The sequence below is a fragment of the Lissotriton vulgaris genome, chromosome 7 (assembly GCF_964263255.1).
Source record: "Lissotriton vulgaris chromosome 7, aLisVul1.2, whole genome shotgun sequence".
NCBI classification, from domain to species: Eukaryota; Metazoa; Chordata; class Amphibia; order Caudata; family Salamandridae; genus Lissotriton; species Lissotriton vulgaris.
Genome location: NC_141695.1, coordinates 874,731,402 through 874,751,690, shown reverse-complemented (window position 1 = coordinate 874,751,690; position 20,289 = coordinate 874,731,402).

Here is a 20,289-nt window from a genome sequence, read left to right as displayed (position 1 = left end):
GCTCCTGTTGTACTGCATCTCTGACTGCTATTGGTATATTCTTCACCTTGTGGGACACTGGTGTGGCGTTCTCCTTAAGATCAATTCTGTGTGTGAATTTCGTTAGTTTTCCCACTCTTCCTCTAAACACTGTGGGGAATTCGCCTTTCATTTTTTTGAAGTTAGGCTGATGCTCTATGCTGGTCATCAGGACTTGCGTGTACCCTCCAGGGTTCAATTGTATGCCCAAGTCACCTTGATCCATCCATCCTAGAACAGAGGGAACTTTTTCAGCTACATATAGTTTGCACTCTGCACTGCGATCCTTGAACTCGAACTTCAGGACTCGATACCCAACCATTGGAATGGGTTCTCCCGTAAACGTGACAGGGCATATGTCAGGGGGTTACAGGTGTGATCCTAGGCTAGGTCTGAAGTTTTCACTCCACACTGTCCATTGTACGATGGTGTATGGAGAGCCAGAGTCCGCTACCATCTTGATCGGTACACCTCCTTTAACCATGTCACATTGTGGTTTCGTGGAGCGTCTGCAGTCAATACTCAGTACTTGTTCTTCGATGCACAGTACATTGTCTTCATCGTCTTCTCCTCCTTGTTCTTCGACTCCTGTGTCTTGTGTTACGTACTTAACTGTTGGCCTCTTCATCTTGCGGCGACACACTTTTTCAAAGTGTCCTACGATTCCACAATACATGCATTTCGCCCGGAATGCAGGACAAAGTTTCTCGTATGCCGCATGGGATGGGCTTCCGCATCTGTAGCACGTGTTTGTGCTCTCTTTATTTGGTTTCTTTGGCTGTGTGGGTCGTGGAGTTCATTTGGTTTGCACCTTCCCTTCCGCCGCCATTGTTTTGCCTTTCTCTGGTGGTTCTGCTTCGGCGACTCTATTGACTATTGGCCTTGTGGTGGTCTCTCTCTTCGCTGCATCTGCACATCTTTTGGATAGTTCCACCTTTTTCACCATTGCTATGACTTCGTTCAGGGTAGCGCCCCGTTTACCCATAGTTTGTCTTGGATTGCTGTGTTTGTCGTTCGCATGACTATTTGGTCTTTGATAAACTCGTCATGCAAGGCACCAAATTTACACGTGATCGCTAGCTTCTTTAATGCTGTGATGTAATCGTCTATGGACTCTCTCGTTGCTTGCTTGCTCTGCTGAAAGTTGTATCTGTCTTTGGACGTGTACATTGCTGTCTATAATGGTTGTTTAGGTCTTCTATGGCGTGCCGAAACACGTCATCATCTGCTGCCTAAGTTGTGAAGTAATATTCTCTTGTTCCTCTTGCTGCAAAACGCTTCTCCACTTTCATCCTCTAGGGCTTCTAAGTAGTTTATCAAATATTTTCTCCAATCCTCCCATTTCATCAGTGGTTCACCCGGTTTGGGTAGGAATGGAATTGGAGTCATGAGTGAAGACACCTGCGCACACATTTTGGGGCGTCTTTCTGGTGCTGCCTCTTCTCCCCTGGGACTGCCCAGCGCACTTGTACTTCTGTGGTGCACTTGGTCTTGTTGGGGCTCCAAGAATCCTTCCTCTCCGTGCTGCGCTTGTTCCGCCAGGACCCTGGATATCCCGTAGGTGCTTTAGTGGGAGACGTTGCGCCTAGTGTGATGTAGTTTCTCTCTGCTTCTCTCCTTTCTCCCCATTGTGATTAGTCCCACTCTGTGGATTGCCTCCCTATTTGGCGCACTTCTTTGGTTATCGGTCATGCCAGTATTGGCCTCTTTCCTCCCCTGGGGTTATAATTTTGTTCTGCTGTGGGGTAGTGCTGCCTCCCTTCCTCTTTGTTATATGCGCTATACAAGCCCCCCCGGTCTTGGCTGCTTCCACTGTGGGTGTTGGTTAGCCTGTAGTGGTGTTGTCCCCTGCCACGCTCTCCTGCTGCATGCACGCCCCCTCCGGGTCACTGTTCTTCGTGTCCTTCCTTGCTTTGCTCTCTGGTCGGTCCTGGTGTCACCTATCCTTCAGATCCCATCCTCGTCGCCAATTTAATGAGTTGGTTACCCCCCCCAAATGAAGTGAGTACACTGTGGAAGGTCTGCAGGTACTTTATTTAATTAGAACAGGAGTGCGGCGGGAAACATGTCCGGACTGCTCCACTATCGGCGCTCACTGCGCCTCCAAAATGGCGGACGCGCTCTACGTCATTACGTTCTCACATAACGACTAGAGCGCGACACTACAACCCCCCTCCCTTTTTGCCCTCCTTTTCAGTGCAAGAACAAAAGGGAAAGGGAAAGAAAAACTAAGAAAATGTAGGGCAGGGAAAAGACATTAATCCACAACCTCCCTCTCGACCTCCACTGACTCTCCACTTCACCTGCCCCCCCTTGCTGTGTCATGTACCGCCTCTGCCAAAACTCTCCTGAGTTGTGGAGGCTCCTGCATGTCCTCCTTGGGCGACCACCCCTCCTCGCACCACTCATCTGGACTCCAGTTGTGTTCAGCATCTACCTCTCTCAACTCAGGCGAGTGGGTCTCTCTGTCATCCTCTGTAGTCTCCCTCGGTTCTCGGCCAGTCTCCTCCTCCTCAGCGTCTTCCGTGTTGCTGGTTTCGACCCTCTTTCCTTCTCCGAGACCTTTCCTGTTTCTGAGGATTTTCTTTTCTCCTCCCTCACACAAAAGTTATTGGCTCCTCCTCTTGCTATCCTCCCTTCCCGCCTGTGTAAAAGAAGGATAGTCCTTCTTTAGTGTTTTGACAGAAGTTTATTTTTTCTTCCAGGTCCTTTTGACATCATTAGAACACGGAAGTGGCGTAAAACATTGAGGTGAGTCGGTGGGAGGGTTCTATTGGGGTCCCCTTGGGATTTCTCTCAGAGTCTAGGAGTCAAGACTGACTTTAATTGGTCTATAACTGATTAGGTTTCATCAGTAATTTATTCTTGTACATTCTACATAGGGATATTAAGGACAATTCTTCCATTTCAACCCAACAACATAAAAAATAAGGGTTGTATTTACCCACATTTGGTCCTGTCATGATTGTACCAACTTTCTTTACCTACGGGCAGCTTAGAGTTCTGAGTTGATAGACCTTCGCCCTCCCAGTTTGGTAATTCCCTCAACGCTGTTTGCACAGCAGAGGGTGGGGATGCAACATAAAGGAAAACATGGGAAAGAAACTAGGTTAGACCAGGCAGTGAGATCAGCATTGGTCCAGCAGCTCTGGTAAGCAAGGAGCCCACTAGTTCATGTAAACTGAGGAGTTCATTGACACAACAGTAAACACTTGGCAGTATTCAAGGTAACCCAAAAGCAGACACACTTGCCATCATTAGTTCTGAGAGCAACTTAGACCAGATGGAAGCTGGAGACTGGTTCCTACTGGTAAGACTGTAAGATAACTTGAGAGAGTGTGCTACACAAGAACCTGAAGGAGGTCCTGCTAAAATAAAAAACGCTCACACAAAGGACGGGGACCAGTTGAGTGAACTAGCAGGCAGTGAAGGAAACAACCAACTACGAATTTTGCCAGTCATAGGCAAAAAGGCTGTGCTAGTTTAACTATCAGAACTCATTTTAACCTGGTAGTCAAGGATCATTAACCCAGACATCCATGATGACCATCTTGGATTTGGAAATGGTCCATATGAAAACAGAGGTCATAAAACAGCAATGGGCCTTTTGAATGAGGCAGGACCCTAACCATCCACAAGGCAAAGAGCATGATGGTTAAATCACCATCTCTGTACTGATTATTTTTTGTTTGTTTTTTTAAATTAATTTTCAGTACATATTCACAATACATGCCATCATGATGAACAGAAAACGCAACAAACCATCCCTCATTCGTACAAAGACTGTCAGGAGCAATACCAGTGCATTTTGGGACATTGGTCACGCATCATGTCCAATAAGGTAAAAGAGAAAAGAAATCAGCGTTCTCGAAGGGCATGTTATTCCCAAGGATAAATCACAGTCCCGCGAAGCAGTAAGCCCGTAATGGAAAGGGACAATACATCGGGCAACGAGAAATCATAATAATCCCTGAGGCATAACCTGTACAAAGGAAAGTGGTATGTGTGGTAGAAAGACTTCAGAGAGTGCACAGTCACGTGGTCAGGTATGAACGCAACCCGGGGTCCGTGGAAATGACATAAAGTGGCATTGCCCATCAGATATGTGTCTCCTTCAGCCCTGATCCATCATCAGGTAAGGGGCGTGCCGCCCAAGATGGTCCTGTAAGCAGATGGTGTGAAATAAAAACGATGGACTTATAATATTATATTCTAAACATCTTAACAAGCGTGTCAAGCGAAAGAACCATCGTGACACTGAAAGTTGACCAACAGGGGAGAGGGGAAAAAGAATAAAGAAAGAAAAGTAAGGACTATAAAACTGAGAAGAAAAGAAAAAGCAAAGAAATAATGAAGCAAGAAGTGCATCCGTGTGGATCCATGTATATGTGTCTTCGGCACCAGGGAAAGGCCAGTTTGGGGGTCTGGGAGGCAGGAGTCTGATGTGATATAGGTCTCTCAATAGGAGGGGGGAGTCAACCCATCATGGGAAATAAGCTTCAGGCCCACTGTACCGAGGGGGGGGGGCAGGGTCGCCGTCATGCAGGACAGGAGCAGCATCACGCGGTGCAGTCACAGTACCTCAAAGGCAGGTACCCGGCATGAAGGAAACATGGGGCTGCGCAACCCTCCATCCCACCCGCTGCCTAGGCTGGGTCCAGAGGGGAAAGTGTCTAAGTAACCCCCTTGTCAAGACAGGCCTGGCGGAAAGACCTCAGGGTGTCGTCCCAAAGTTGCGCTATGGTGAACTTTCTCAGCCCCGCCGTCTCCTCCCTGTGAAGGGTAGTGCTCTCCGCTCTTGCCCAATTGTCAAAGGAGGCGCGCCAGTGTCTAGCATGTGGGGATTCACTACACTTCCAGCGCTTATTGAGGAGTCTCTTGGCTGTGAAAAGCCCGAGATCTCAGAATCTAGAAGGGACCTTGTTATGTTTCGTTCTTTTGTATATGCCTAGTAGAGATATCTCCCACGTGTGATGTAGGTCATTGCCCACACTCCTCGCTAGCAGAGACGTCACCGTGTGCCAGTATGTTTGTATTTGGGGACAGGCCCAGAGCATGTGGAGGAGATCTGCACCGAGCAGTAAACACCTCGGGCACGCGGAGGTGTTGACTACGAAGTACTGAATAATTTTATCCGGTGACAAATACGCACGATGTAAGATATAAAACTTAATTAGTTTGAAGCGGAAGTTGCAGGGAATGTTAATGGGACCGGATAGTACTGTTGTCCATTCCTTATCTGTCCACTCCTTTCCCCTGTCTGCTGCCCACTTATCTCGCAGCGGTTGGGTGGTACACTGCATGTGCATCAGTAGAGCTTGCGCCAGCCAGTGGACCACATGGGAACCATTACCCATGACATGTAAGTACTGCATCAAAAGATGTGTCTGCAGCTCTTCGGAGATATTGCCCCAAGCACGCACAAATGTATTTATGAGAGATGCATGCAAGAGAAACTGTCCAGCTGGAAGGCCTGTGTCTGTGGCTAGTGTCTCAAAGGGAACCAGGGCACCGTCTGCATACAAATCTCCCATCGTGTCCACCCCGGCCTGCATCCATCACTCCAGCACGGCTTCCACTACCACCCCACTTTCCCTGGGTGTTCCCAACAGCGGGAGTACGGGGGCATAGGGCTTCACAGCGCGGGTGAGTTTCAAGCTACGTACATAGCATTTTCGGGCCACCGCCAGGTGTAGCTGTGTCGGGTAGGGGGTTTTGGTCAAGGGGTGGAACAAGGTATGGACCTGTGTGTGGGTCAAGATGTATGGACCTGCGTGTGGGTCAAGATAGTAACGTCCATGGCAGTATCGCACAGGTTCTTCCCACTCAGCCATCTGCTTACCCATTGCAGCTGCGCCGCTAGATAATAAAGCTCCTGATTGGGAACTGCAAGGCCCCCAGCGTCTGTAGGCGCATATAGTTTCGTTAGAGCTACACAAGGCCTCCCAGCATTCCTATGAGGTTCCTGATCGAAGTTTTCAGCTCCCGAAAGATCCGAGCCGGGACATACACTGGGATGTTGGAGTAATAATACAGCAGCCTCCACAAGACTATCATTTTTGTCAGTGTAACACGGCTAGGTACATTGAGGGGAAGAGTCTTCCAAAAGGTCATCTGTGCCTGTAAGGTAGAGATATCTCGCACCAGGTTGCCCTACAGTACATCAGTCAGGGTTCTGTAGATGTAAATACCGAGATACCGGAACGTAGTGGGATACCAAGTGAGCCGTTCATTGTTAATGCTGACCTCACACTCTCGCGTATCCGGGCTGAAGGAATACACTGCAGATTTGGCCCAGTTAACCTTAAGCCCCGACATGGCTTCAAAAGTGTGAAAGGTGTCTGAGAGTGTCAGTGGCAAGCAGGTCAAGTCTCTGACATACAAGAGGAGATCGTTTGCATATAAAGAGACTGCGTGGAGACCATCCGCTAAGGGGATCCCCCACTCTGCGCCCTGGGTTCTTAATAGTGCTCCTAGAGGTTCCATCACCAGTGAGAAAAGTAACAGGGATAGGGTACATCCCTGTCTAGTGCCTCTTTTGACTTGGATGATGTCAGACAGCAGTCTACCAGTGCGCACTCGCACTGTAGGTTTCCGGTACAGTAAACTCACCATGTTTATACAGTCGTCTCCAAGATCATATTTCCGCAATACCGCCATGAGATAAGGCCACTCCAGAGAGTCGAAGGCCTTCTCTAGATCTAGCAGTAGACACCCTGATGGGGCCACTGCAGCGTAGCATAACCTTGCACTCTTAACAGCCGCTGGATGTTACGTGAGGTGCTACGTGTTGGTACAAAACCATTTTGGTCACCTTGCATAAGGGTGGGTACCAAGAGGGCCAGATGCTGAGCTAGTGTGGAAGCGAGTATCTTATAATCAGTGTTCAGGAGGGCTAGCGGTCTGTTAGATTCCAGCCAGCCCAAGCACTGCGGGAACGTAGCATGCACCAGTCCCCTTTACCTGCCCACTGGACACCCACAGGACAAGCTCTATGGGTGCACCAATGGACCTGAAAAGAGGGTGGTAATGTTGAGGAGACACCAAGTCTTCCACCCTTAGAGGTAACAGGACACAGCTTCCTCCTGTCTTTACGCTTCCGCACCTATGTACAATGGGGGAAAACAAAACCTTTCATGTACACTGTTTACAATAGTGAATCCCAACCCCCAATGACCATGCCTTACCAAACATTCAAAACCCTTCTTACCAGTGGGGAGTGCAGGCTCTGCCTCGTAAAGATGTGGAGTAATACAACAGCAAAAACGTGGTACTCCGGTATCTGCGCTAATAACTTATAGCAGAATTAGGGAGGGAGCCTTTATAAATATGTCCACGTACCAAAAATAAAGCAAGGGGAAAAAGGTCGTCTGATGGCCTTTAGCCAACACCTAAAAAAAAACCTTTATCAAAATAAGGTAGACCGAAGGGACAGGGAGCAGGGAAACCCTCCGTATCGCTACACAAACACCGCTTTCGGCAACGAAGCCACCGCGGAGTGACCCAAAACGTCACTTCCGCACACAACGAGGAAAAGCGTAGTCCAGCAAAGGCGCGCTGGAAACAACAGCAAGCCTCGGAAAATCAGCGTTGTTTGTTATGTAACGCTAGAGTGAACGGGAGCCCCCGAACACCCAGGGAAAAATGAATAATTAAACTGGGTCAAAAAAGGAACAAGGGAGGGGGGAAAGGACACCAGGAACCCGCTAACTAGCTAAACAAGGGAAAAAAGACGGGGAGGGAACCAAACGAATCGGGAATAATTACAAACCCTTCTCACGAGCCCGTGAGGAAGGGCAAGGCAGCAACAAAGGCGTCGGGCAGCAGGAAAGGCTCTGCTCTGCAATACTCAGCAATCAACAACCAGGAAGGGAATCCAAACACTGGCAATATCGAGCAATGAGCCAAAGGTAGGACTAACATTTATCCTCCTTTCCACTGTCATGTGATGTTAAGGCATGGTCATTAAAATAGGACTAGCTCGATTCCTAACAGTACCCCCCCCCAACAATCCTCCCCACAAGTCGGGGCTTGGAGGGGTGCAGTCTATGGAATAACCGAACCAACCGCGGGGCGTGCACCCCCCCAGCTGGCTCCCATGTCCTGTCATCCTTCGAGTACCCTTTCCAGTCTACCAAGTACAAAAGACGACCCCTGACCCGCTTTGAATCGAGGATAGCCTGAACTTCAAATTCCTCCTGCCCATCAATCAGTACAGGGGGAGGGGGTGGCAGCACCTGGCCTGTTGGTACATAGGGTTTAAGCAATGATGTATGAAAAACGGGGTGCACACCGAACTCCTGTGGTAACTTAAGCTTCATTGCTACGGGGTTAACAACCTGGAGGATGGGATATGGACCCACAAACCGGGGCTGCAACTTACGAGATCCCTGTAGTCTCAAGTTGCGTGAAGCCAGCCATACTAGATCCCCTATCTTGTATGCAGGAGCAGGGACTCGATGTTTATCCGCCTGTGCTTTCATAGCCTCCTTTGCCGCCAATAGGCTTTTTCTATCCAAGGCCCATATGTCTCCCAGTTGCTTACACACGTCATCGATGGCTGGCACGCGACCCGTGGGCTGTATAGCTACCGCCCTAGGATGAAAACCAAGAGAACAGAAAAAGGGTGTCATGCTCAAGGTGGAATGCACACTGTTGCTATAGGCGAACTCCGCAATGGGCAGAGCTGTTACCCAATCACAGGACAAGGATGCTATCAGACACCTTAGGTATTGTTCCATCGTCTGGTTAGTACGCCCGGTCTGACCGTCGGATTGAGGGTGGTAAGCCGAGGATAAACGTATCTCGGTTTTAAGCACCTGACACAACTCAGTCCAAAAGTGTGAGACGAACTGAGCCCCCCTGTCCGATACAATCACCTCCGGCAACCCATGCAACCGCACAACCAAAGACATAAACACCACCGCCATCTCCTTCGCAGAAGGGATTTAGGGAAGCGGTATGAAGTGGGCCATTTTGGTGAATACATCCACCACCACCAATACGGCGGTGAAACCCGAGACAGAGGGCAAGTCTGTTACAAAATCCATACTCAAAGAATGCCACGGGCCAGGCGGTACCTTCAAAGGCTGTAAGAGTCCCGAGGGCTTACAATGTGAGGGCTTGCTGGTCGCACACACAGGACAAGCACTCACATAACCCAAAACATCCTTAGTCATGGACTCCCACCAAAACCACCTCATGCACAATTCCTTAGTCTTCCTTATACCTGGATGAGCTGCCAGGGCAGAGGAATGACACCACTCCAATACCTCATCCCTCAACGCAGGGGAATAAACAACCTGTCCTCCTTATACAAAAGTCCATCTTGCGTTGTTACCTGGGGTATGGATAATCAAGGAGCCAGATCTAATTGGCTCAATTGGTCTTTCACTAGAGCAGGAAAATCTTCCACTACCAATGCCCCTATGATCCTTTCTTTAGCAATCATAGCCCTGCTCACACTCAAAGAGCCTTCTTCCTTTACATCCACGTGTATTCGGGAAAGAGCATCGGATTTCACCTGTTGGGCTGCAGGCCTGTAGGTTATGATGAAGTCGTACTCATTAAAGAATAAAACCCATCTCATCTGACGAGGAGTTAATGCCCTAGCAGAACGAAAGAATTCTAAATTCTTATGGTCAGTGTAGATGGTGATAACGTGTCTGGCACCCCATAAATAATGGCGCCATTCCTCAAACGCCAGTTTGACCGCCAGCAGCTCTCTTTCTGCCACAGTATAATTACGTTCAGCTGGCAACAAGGTTTTGGAAAAGAACGCAATTGGATGCATATGGCCAGTGGCTTCATCCCGCTGTGACAAAACCCCTCCTACAGCACACAAAGAAGCATCGGTTTCTACGAAGTATGGCAGGGCAGGATCAGGATGCACCAATACCGGTGCAGACACAAACTGTCTTAGCAACCTACGAAAAGCATCCTGAGTCTCATTTGTCCAATCAAAAGGGACGCCCTTTCTCAAAAGGCGAGTCATCGGAGCCACTATGTCAGAGAAATGCAGGATAAATCGCCGATAAAAATTAGCGAAGCCCAAGAGCACCTGTATTTGTTTCACATTCGTTGGCACTGGCCAGGTCTCTATAGCCCGGATCTTTTTTGGGTCCATCCGGATGCCTGCAGCAGATATGGCAAATCCCAAAAACTCTACTTCGGGAGTACTAAACTGGCACTTCTCCAGTTTAGCATATAAATGATGTTCCTGTAAAGTCTGCAAGACCTGTAACACATGCTTGGTATGATCAAGCCCTTTCTCTGAATAAATAAGGATGTCATCCAAATACACTATGACTGTCTGATCCAGGTACCTGCCAAGGACTTCGTTAATAAAAAACTGAAACGCCGCTGGCGCATTGCACAAGCCAAACAGCATTACGGTATACTCAAACAATCCGTACTTTGTTTTAAAAGCCGTCTTCCACTCATCTCCCGGACGAACCCTTATAAGATGGTAAGCGCCCCGCAAGTCTAATTTGGTAAATACCGTAGCCTTGCGGAGCTGGTCAAGTAACACAGAGATGAGCGGAAGAGGGTACCTGTTCTTAACTGTAGCGGAATTCAACGTTCGGTAGTCCACACACGCCCTCAAAGACCCCTCCTTCTTGGGTATGAAAAATATAGCCGATGACACTGGCGAGGAAGAAGGACGAATATAACCCAACAACAACATCTCGTCTACATACGTCTTCAGATGAGCCTCCTCAGGCTCAGACAGCGCGTAGACCCGACTGCATGGCAACGGAGCCCCTGGTATTAGGTCAATCTTACAGTCGTACGACCTATGCGGAGGAAGACCTTGGGCACATCCCTTATCAAACACGTCCTTATAGGCCGAATACTGTGGAGGAATCATACTCGTCTCGACCATGGCACAGGACAAGGGATCGATCTGCTCAGCCGCCACAACATAGCAATTCTTTAAACAATGCACTGAGTCCAGTGTTAAAAGTCTTTGCACCCAGTCGATCCTCGGGTTATGTGTTTGCAGCCATGGGACCCCCAATACCAATCCAAACGAGGGTGCATCGATCAAATCAAAGATCACAGATTCCACATGCCCATTCTCACACAACAAACCTAATGGTACAGTCTGTCGGGTAATACACCCCGAGGTCAACTCGGTCCCATCGATAGCCCTTACTGGCTCGGGTTGTTCCTTTAGATGACAAGGAACCATCAATTTCTCCGCCATCGAGATATCCATAAAGTTCCCAGTGGCCCCGGAATCTAGTAAAACTGACACAGGGACACGGTTCTGCGCCGATATCAGCAATTGAGCGTTAATCACAAAATGTCTTGGGGCCTGATCTATGGCCCCCACCACTTCATACTGCGCTTTCCTTTCTTTTTCTGAACTTTGATCCACTTGTATACATTCCACCTTTTTACCAAACCCACACCGGATGGATTCACGGGGCAGTCATGTGCGAAATGCCCCCCCTGTCCGCAATACAGACACAAATTCTTCTCTCTCCTTCTCTTCTTTTCCTCTGAAGTCAGGGGACCCCGTACTCCACCTATTTCCATAGGCTCAGGGACTGCTCTACTCTCTCCTCCCGCCTTCACCTCTGGTTTCACATAACTACCCCGTGAAGACTAGAACCGGCTACGTTCTCCTCGCCATTCCGTCACTCGATGATTCAATTTCACCACCAGGTCGATGAAAGCCGCACAATCCTCAGGCGGATCCACCACCTGCGACACTATGTCCTTCAACTCTTCACAAAGACCCTGATAGAATAGGGATGTCCTTTTCTCGGTCGGCCAATGCGTCTCAGATACCAATCGATTAAAGTTGGCTATATAAGACAATAAGTCCTGCCTGCCCTGCCGTAATTTCAACAGTTCAGCATCACTGGCCTGCATGAACGCATGTTTAGCAAAAAGACTACGGATCAAGTCCTTAAATGCCTGATAGTTATACAACACACGGTCGTTGTTTTCCACCAATAGAATCGCCCATTGGGCCGCGTTACCAGCCAGATATGACAGTATAAACGCAATCTTTGCAGAATCGTCAGGAAAGGCATTCGTTCTACACATAAAGTGCAGCTGACACTGATTCATAAAAGTACCGAACTTATCACTCTCTCCTGTGAATCTCTCCGGGGGGGCTAAAGGCACTGCCACAGGGGTTGATACCGTTACAGCTATGGGAGAGCCGCCACTTGGGGTACTAGATCCCGCCCCTCCGGTATAATGGAATGTGGCTGGCTGTATCACGGGACCAGTTCCCCTATGCTGTGACTGTTCTCTGGCCCTTACGGCCACTAGCTCCTGTTTCAGTCCTACATTCTCTTGTTGCAACTCCTGTACCTGTGCCTGTAGGGTATGCACAGCTCCCATTATATCTTGCATTGTGGGACCACCCGTACCCCCACCCATCGGATTCCCGTCCTCATCCATGCTAGTCCGGGCAGTGCTATTTTAACGTGGGCTCGATATTCTGTTAGATTCCAGCCAGCCCAAGCACTGCGGGAACGTAGCATGCATCAGTCCCCTTTACCTGCCCACTGCACACCCACAGGACAAGCTCTATGGGTGCACCAATGGACCTGAAAAGAGGGTGGTAATGTTGAAGAGACACCAAGTCTTCCACCCTTAGAGGTAACAGGACACAGCTCCCTCCTGTCTTTACGCTTCTGCACCTATGTACAATGGGGGAAAACAAAACCTTTCATGTACACTGTTTACAATAGTGAATCCCAACCCCCAATGACCATGCCTTACCAAACATACAAAACCCTTCTTACCAGTGGAGAGTGCAGGCTCTGCCTCGTAAAGATGTGGAGTAATACAACAGCAAAAACGTGGTACTCCGGTATCTGCGCTAATAACTTATAGCAGAATTAGGGAGGGAGCCTTTATAAATATGTCCACGTACCAAAAATAAAGCAAGGGGAAAAAGGTTGTCTGATGGCCTTTAGCCAACACCTAAAAAAAAACCCTTTATCAAAATAAGGAAGACCGAAGGGACAGGGAGCAGGGAAACCCTCCGTATCGCTACACAAACACCGCTTTCGGCAACGAAGCCACCGCAGAGTGACCCAAAACGTCACTTCCGCACACAACGAGGAAAAGCGTAGTCCAGCAAAGGCGTGCTGGAAACAACAGCAAGCCTCGGAAAATCAGCGTTGTTTGTTATGTAACGCTAGAGTGAACGGGAGCCCCCGAACACCCAGGGAAAAATGAATAATTAAACTGGGTCAAAAAAGGAACAAGGGAGGGGGGAAAGGACACCAGGAACCCGCTAACTAGCTAAACAAGGGAAAAAAGACGGGGAGGGAACCAAACGAATCGGGAATAATTACAAACCCTTCTCACGAGCCCGTGAGGAAGGGCAAGGCAGCAACAAAGGCGTCGGGCAGCAGGAAAGGCTCTGCTCTGCAATACTCAGCAACCAATAACCAGGAAGGGAATCCAAACACTGGCAATATCGAGCAATGAGCCAAAGGTAGGACTAACATTTATCCTCCTTTCCACTGTCATGTGATGTTAAGGCATGGTCATTAAAATAGGACTAGCTCGATTCCTAACACAGTCGATACGAGCCCAGGTATGTGCAGTCTCTGCCGGGTTTCGGGAGAGAGATGAGAGTGGCTTCATTCAGCATGGGGTAGGGGAGAAGTCCTCGGCAGCCGCCGTGTACACCTTCAGCAGTTCACGGATCAATATATCTGAGTAGGCCTTATAGAACTCAGCAGGTAACCCGTCCGGGCCTGGGGACTTGCCATTAGACAGTGCAAAAATGGCTGTGCGCAGCTCATCAGGCATGAGTGGGGCCTCCAAGTCATCTTGGTATATGTCATCCAGCCCTGGTAGTGGTAAAGCTGAGAGATATTCAGTGATATCAGCAAGGGGGACCTGCAGCCGGGAGCAATATAGTGTGCGGTAGGGGTCAACGCAAGCCGCATGAATAATGCTTCGTGTGTAGACCACCTCACCAGGACCGGTGCGTATCGCTGCCACAGGCGTCGCCCGGTCTTCCCGTTTAATCAGCCAGGCCAACAATTTTCCGGGTTTGTCACCTAGATGGTGTGTGCGCGCCCACTGGGTCGCATAATTGAGATGACATAGCCTGTCCAGAAAATGTGCATGTGCTGCGCGAGTCTCTAGCAGCGGCCCGTCATCACCCTCCATCGCCTCCCGTTCCCTTTGCAGCAGATCTGCTTCAACCTGTGTCAGGTCCCCCTCCAGTTGTTTCTGCATGTTGGCCTGTGTGCCCAGACAATGTCCCCTGATCACCACATTGAATGCATCCCACTTTATTTGGAGGGTGGATGCAGTGCCAGTGTTCTCTTCAAAGTAGTGAGCAGTGTGTGCATTTAGGGAGTTTCGGAAAGGAGCGTCAAGGAGCAGGTCTGGTTGTAGCCTCCAAGTGGGTAAAGGCGGGTGTGGGCGTTCCCACGCCAGCTCCAGTATGTGTGGGTTGTGGTCAGAGTGAGTGCGGCCCATGTAATAAGCGTCAGTAACATGGGGGAGCAGTTCGCTTGACATCATATATCGATCTAGCCGTACATGTAATGTGTGCGCGCCTGAATAATAGGAGTACATCTTAGTGGTAGGGTTGCGACTCCGCCAAGCATCATGCAGATCCCACTGTGAGGCCCAGTTTACGAAGACTTTCATAGCCCCTTGCACAGAAGTGCCAGCCAGGGGCGGAAAAGAACGGTCCAATGCAATGCCAAGATTACAATTATAATCGCCTCCCAACACCCAGGGGATCCTATTCCAAGAGGCCAAGTCTGCAGAGAGCTGTGCAAAGAAACCTCCCTGGTCCGTGTTAGGGGCGTACAGTGAAGCCAAAACCACCGGCTGTCCATCCAGTTTACCCTGGACGATTACGAATCTACCCTCCGGGTCTATGCGGGAATGTGAGGCTGTAAAGGGAGTCCCAGGCCTCACCCATAACAGCGCCCCTCAGGCTTATGAGGAGTATCCCGTGGCATAGAGTTGCCCTCGCCACCTGCGGCGTAGTGTTTGTACCTCCGTCCCATTCAGATGTGTCTCCTGTAGGAGTGCGATATGAACATGATGGCGTTTAAGGTAGGAATAAATCTGGTACCTGCGTGATGGTGTGTGCATTCCTCGTATGTTCCACATACATATTTTTATTGCTGACATTTTATCACTTTAAGTAACCCCCCTACCCGCACCCTGCCACCACCCCTCAATGAGTCACTGCTCCTGTACTCCCCGTGCTCCCACACAGTGGATTACCAAAGACACATCCATAAGTGCTTGCAATGAAAATACAAAATAACAAAAAAATTGCAGTCCAAACAATGCAACAGGCCATAAAAAACAGAACCAGTGAAAAATGCCAAAAGGTCGACTGCTGAACATGCCGCCGTCCAATTTCTCTAATGAGATAGTTAACATTTAAGTTCAGGGGGGTCGCTCTGCACTAGGCACGGCTGTGGCATTACAACAGCTGGGTAAGCAAATGAGGCTTCACCCCCCCAGGCATCACGGATCAGGCACAGCTAATGTGAAGTGTTCCAATCAATAGCTGCACGGCTCGCCGCACACATCTCACCCAGACTGAGGCGCCATTCGGAAGGTCAATCAGGCCCTGTCGTTCCCCACTCAGCCGAGACGACAGCAGCTGGGCCCCAGCAGACAGGGGCATCAGAGAGTCCTCACCAGCACAATATTTCGCCAAAGGTCAAGCATCAAAAGTTAGTACTCACTGCGCCTCGCGCCAATGGCCAATTATCCGGAAGGTGACCATGCTCCGGGTGCTGTCTGGGCTGAGGTCCGACAGGAGCTCGGGGATACAAGGCGACCAAGATGCCACAGATTGGGTGCACCATGCCAGATGATATGGCCATCTATTCAATGAAGCAAGTCCGCCATCTGTGGTGTGTCATCTGGCTGTTCCGTGGACATCTGGGAGTCGGGCATCCCATAAATAGCCTCATCATCGCTAGGCAAATCTCGGGGGCTAGTATCCGGAGCAGTATCTGTGGCTGGGGAGCAGCTAAGTTCCGCCACCCTCCGGAGGGCTTCCTGTTGTTCATGATGGACAAGTTTCGCAGGAGGACTGATATCCACTGTCGCCCGTGCCCGGCAGGCCGATGATGACCTGTTCCTGCGGCGCCGTCTCGCTCCAGGGTTGCGTTGCATTGTTGAGGGTCCCGGCCCCCGCCGGGGCATCACAGCCGCACCACCAACCAGCCAAGTCTCAACTTCCTCTAGGCAGGCAAAGAAGTGCGTTTTGTCCTGTGCTATCACTCTCAGTCTAGCAGGGAAAAGGAGGGAGTACTTGAGGTCCAGCTGGTGTAGGCGTTGTTTTTCGGCAAGGAAGGAGTGCCTCTGGCGCTGAACCTGGTTGTGTAATCAGGGAAGAACATTATTTTGGCATTGTCAATGCGGATCGCTTGAAGTTGCCTGGTTTCACGCAGGATGGAATCGCGGTCACGATAGTTCAAAATCCGGAGGAGCAGCGGTCTAGGATTAGAACCTGTAGGTAGCGGCCTTGTCTGCACGCGGTGTGCCCGCTCCACGACAAAGTAAGACGATAGCGCGCCCTCTGGCAGTAGGGCCTGCAGCCAGTCATCCATATGCGCCACAGGTTCCTTTCCTTCCCATTACTCCGGCACATCTACGATTCTGACATTGTTTCTCCGTGCCCTCCCTTCCGCATCCCCGGCGCAGTCCTCCTAGAATTCGACCCTATTTAGAAGATCCCCTACCTGCTTATCAGTCTGGGTGACCCGGGGCTCAAGATCTGCCACAGCTCCCTCCAAGGTAGTGGTGCGTTCCGCCAGTTTTTTATGATCGGCGCGCAGGTGTGTGAGATCTATTTCGACACTGTCTATTTTGGTCTCCAGAGAGGTGCGGTGAGTTGGACTGATTTCTCCAATCTTTCCATAGCAGCCAGCATGGTGTCGAGTTTCGCCGCCATCTGGTCGGCATCCGCAAGTTTCGAGAGCTTGTTCATTTTCCCCTTCAATTGCGCGCCTCCCGTGCCAGTCCGTGTCCTAACACCCCCAGACATGAGCAGTGTGGTGGGTGAAAAGCTTGCGCCCTTAACAACAACTTCCAGTGGCTGGCGGGGCTCAAGCAGGCAGCTCAGGTATTGCAGATGGAGAGGCGTACATGTGCTGGGGGGGTTGCGGGGAAAAGGGTTGTCTTCTGAAATGGCTGTCGCGTCTCTCCCCAGCTTCTCAACTCCGTCGACGGGGGACCAGGGCCGGAGGGTCACTGCGCCTGCACCCAGGGTCGGTCGAGGCAATACTCAGCTCCGGGCAGTGGACTCCATCCACAGCGGTCCAGGCACCGTCAATGGGCCAGAGTCAGTCCCCCAGGGCAGCCATGGGACGTGCAGTCAGCAGCATTACTGCATAACCCTCACACAGACAGCGCCTCAGCAGCCCCTCACTGTAATCCGCGCCTGCCGGCGGCTCCGTCCCGCGGCGACCAATGGCGAGTGTCTCGGGTCGGCACCTCACGCAGGGGCACAGCGTTCTCAGATCGCAGGGCATTTAGAGTAGGGGGCGTAACAGTTCAGAGCCCAAATCCAGTGTAGGTCAGGCCGCAGCGACGGTCGTGCCCCGTGGTCTCCGCACCCGCAGCAAAAAGCATGTATCATGCCTACCAGGCCACGTCTCGAGGCCCAGCCGACAGACACAAGCCACGGCCTCCAGATTGGCCCGCCGACACTGCGACCACTGTCCGCGGCGGCAGGCAAGCACCTGGTTCCGGGCACCAGTGTTCTGGTGCACGGGTCTCGCAGGGTGGGCGGCAACTGGATGCTGGTGCGAATGTCCGGGCTTCCACGGGTCACATCCAAAAGCGCCACAGCTGAGTTTGGCGTCCCAGGGCAGTCGCGGCCACTCGATCAGCCCCAAAATCAGCAGGGTGGTGGTCAACAGCCCGGCAGCACCTCGCCTGAAGTTTCAGCTGTTGTTGGATAAGTGTGACGGAGAATCGGCCTGGGGAAGGGGAGCTCAGGCCGAAGCTCTACCCTAGTGTTGTTCCATCGTCTGGTTAGTACGCCCGGTCTGACCGTCGGATTGAGGGTGGTAAGCCGAGGATAAACGTATCTCGGTTTTAAGCACCTGACACAACTCAGTCCAAAAGTGTGAGACGAACTGAGCCCCCCTGTCCGATACAATCACCTCCGGCAACCCATGCAACCGCACAACCAAAGACATAAACACCACCGCCATCTCCTTCGCAGAAGGGATTTAGGGAAGCGGTATGAAGTGGGCCATTTTGGTGAATACATCCACCACCACCACCACCACCACCACCACCAATACGGCGGTGAAACCCGAGACAGAGGGCAAGTCTGTTACAAAATCCATACTCAAAGAATGCCACGGGCCAGGCGGTACCTTCAAAGGCTGTAAGAGTCCCGAGGGCTTACAATGTGAGGGCTTGCTGGTCGCACACACAGGACAAGCACTCACAGGGCCCAGATCACAAACACAAGTCCCGGCCTTGCCAAGATGCGCACGCCGGCCAGGTGGCTGGGTGTGCGGCAGATTCGCTTCGGAAGATGCGGTGCGGTAGGAAGCACCCGATCAGCCCCAAAATCAGCAGCCCGGCAGCACCTCGCCTGAAGTTTCAGCTGTTGTTGGATAAGTGTGACGGAGAATCGGCCTGGGGAAGGGGAGCTCAGGCCGAAGCTCTACCCTAGTGCGTCTGTCTCCATTGCGTGCTTAGCCACGCCCCCCCCACCATCTCTGTACTGATGACCATTGTTGTCAACTATCAAAGACTGGCACACAGGGACCACAAACACCCTATCAAGAAGGTAGTGAATCAAGCTTCAACATTTAATGAACCTGAGACCCAGGAGTCATTATGAACCCTCGTAAGTTCTGGCTATTGCACCAAGCTTTTAACCTCCTTCATTATTCCCTTCCATTCCGTGTGGACTAGCATCGAGAAATAAATAGCGATTGTATGTATAACATAGCTTAACTATCCAGCAAACACAGTTCTACCACTCAAGAATACTACCAATTGAGACAGTGCATTTACTTTGAAAAAGTAAGCCTACTTTCTTTGAATACAAATGTACACATTAAAGCACAGAACTCACTAACTGTTCCATTTCAAGAGACATCAGCAAAAACGTCTTTAACAATGTTGAACACTTTTCTATGTGGCTTCACCCAAGGACACAACATTCAAAGAACATTTCTACTTATTTCATCATTAGACTAGAAAATACAAAGACTAGTCTGTTTATATTTATCACAGGACTACATAATTCAAAGCCTCATCTCCTTGTATTTGGCTCAATTCTATTATATGGGTGTACTGTTATTCTATGAATCTCACAAGCAACAAAAACTTTGCTGTTTCTTCCTGGCACCCAGCGTAATGTGTATGTGTGGATTCATATATCCTAAAATAAGTAATACTTACACATAATGACAATGGGCCCGATTCACAGAATGAACTTAAGACTCAATCCTAAACGTACTACTGTTTTGGTATTCACAGATTGCACTTACTAGTTTTGGTATTCACAGAATGAACTCACTACTTTTGGCATTCACAGAATGCACTTACTACTTTTGGTATTCACAGAATGAACTTATTCATTTCGGTATTCACAGAAGTTAGGACTACTAACTTTAGGACTCCTAAATGCCTTCTGTGAATACCGAAAGGCCTAAAATTAGGATTTTTCTCAATTTAGTAGTAGTAAAGTTAGGACTCCTAACTTTAGGACTCCTAAATGCCTTCTGTGAATACCGAAAGGCCTAAAATTACGATTTTTCTCAATTTAGTAGTAGTAAAGTTAGTAGTCCTAACTTTACTACTACTAAATTGAGAAAAATCCTAATTTTAAGACTTTTGGTATTCACAGAAGGCATTTAGGAGTCCTAAAGTTAGGAGTCCTAACTTCTGTGAATACCAAAATGAATAAGTTCATTCTGTGAATACCAAAAGTAGTAAGTGCATTCTGTGAATGCCAAAAATAGTAAGTTCATTCTGTGAATACCAAAAGTAGTAAATGCAATCTTTGAATACCAAAACAGTAGTAAGTTTAGGATTGAGTCTTAAGTTCATTCTGTGAATCGGGCCTCATATGTTTAATGGTATAGGAATGGAAAAAATGAATTTGGAAAATGAACTAGAGATAACTGAAAAGGAGGTATGTAAACTTATGCTAAAACAAAAAGATGGTGCTCCGGGCCTTAACAGGATTCCATTTGCCTTATACCAAGAAAACGTGGCGCTTTGGGCAGAATATCTTATGAAAGATTTCAAGAATGCCATTGATTC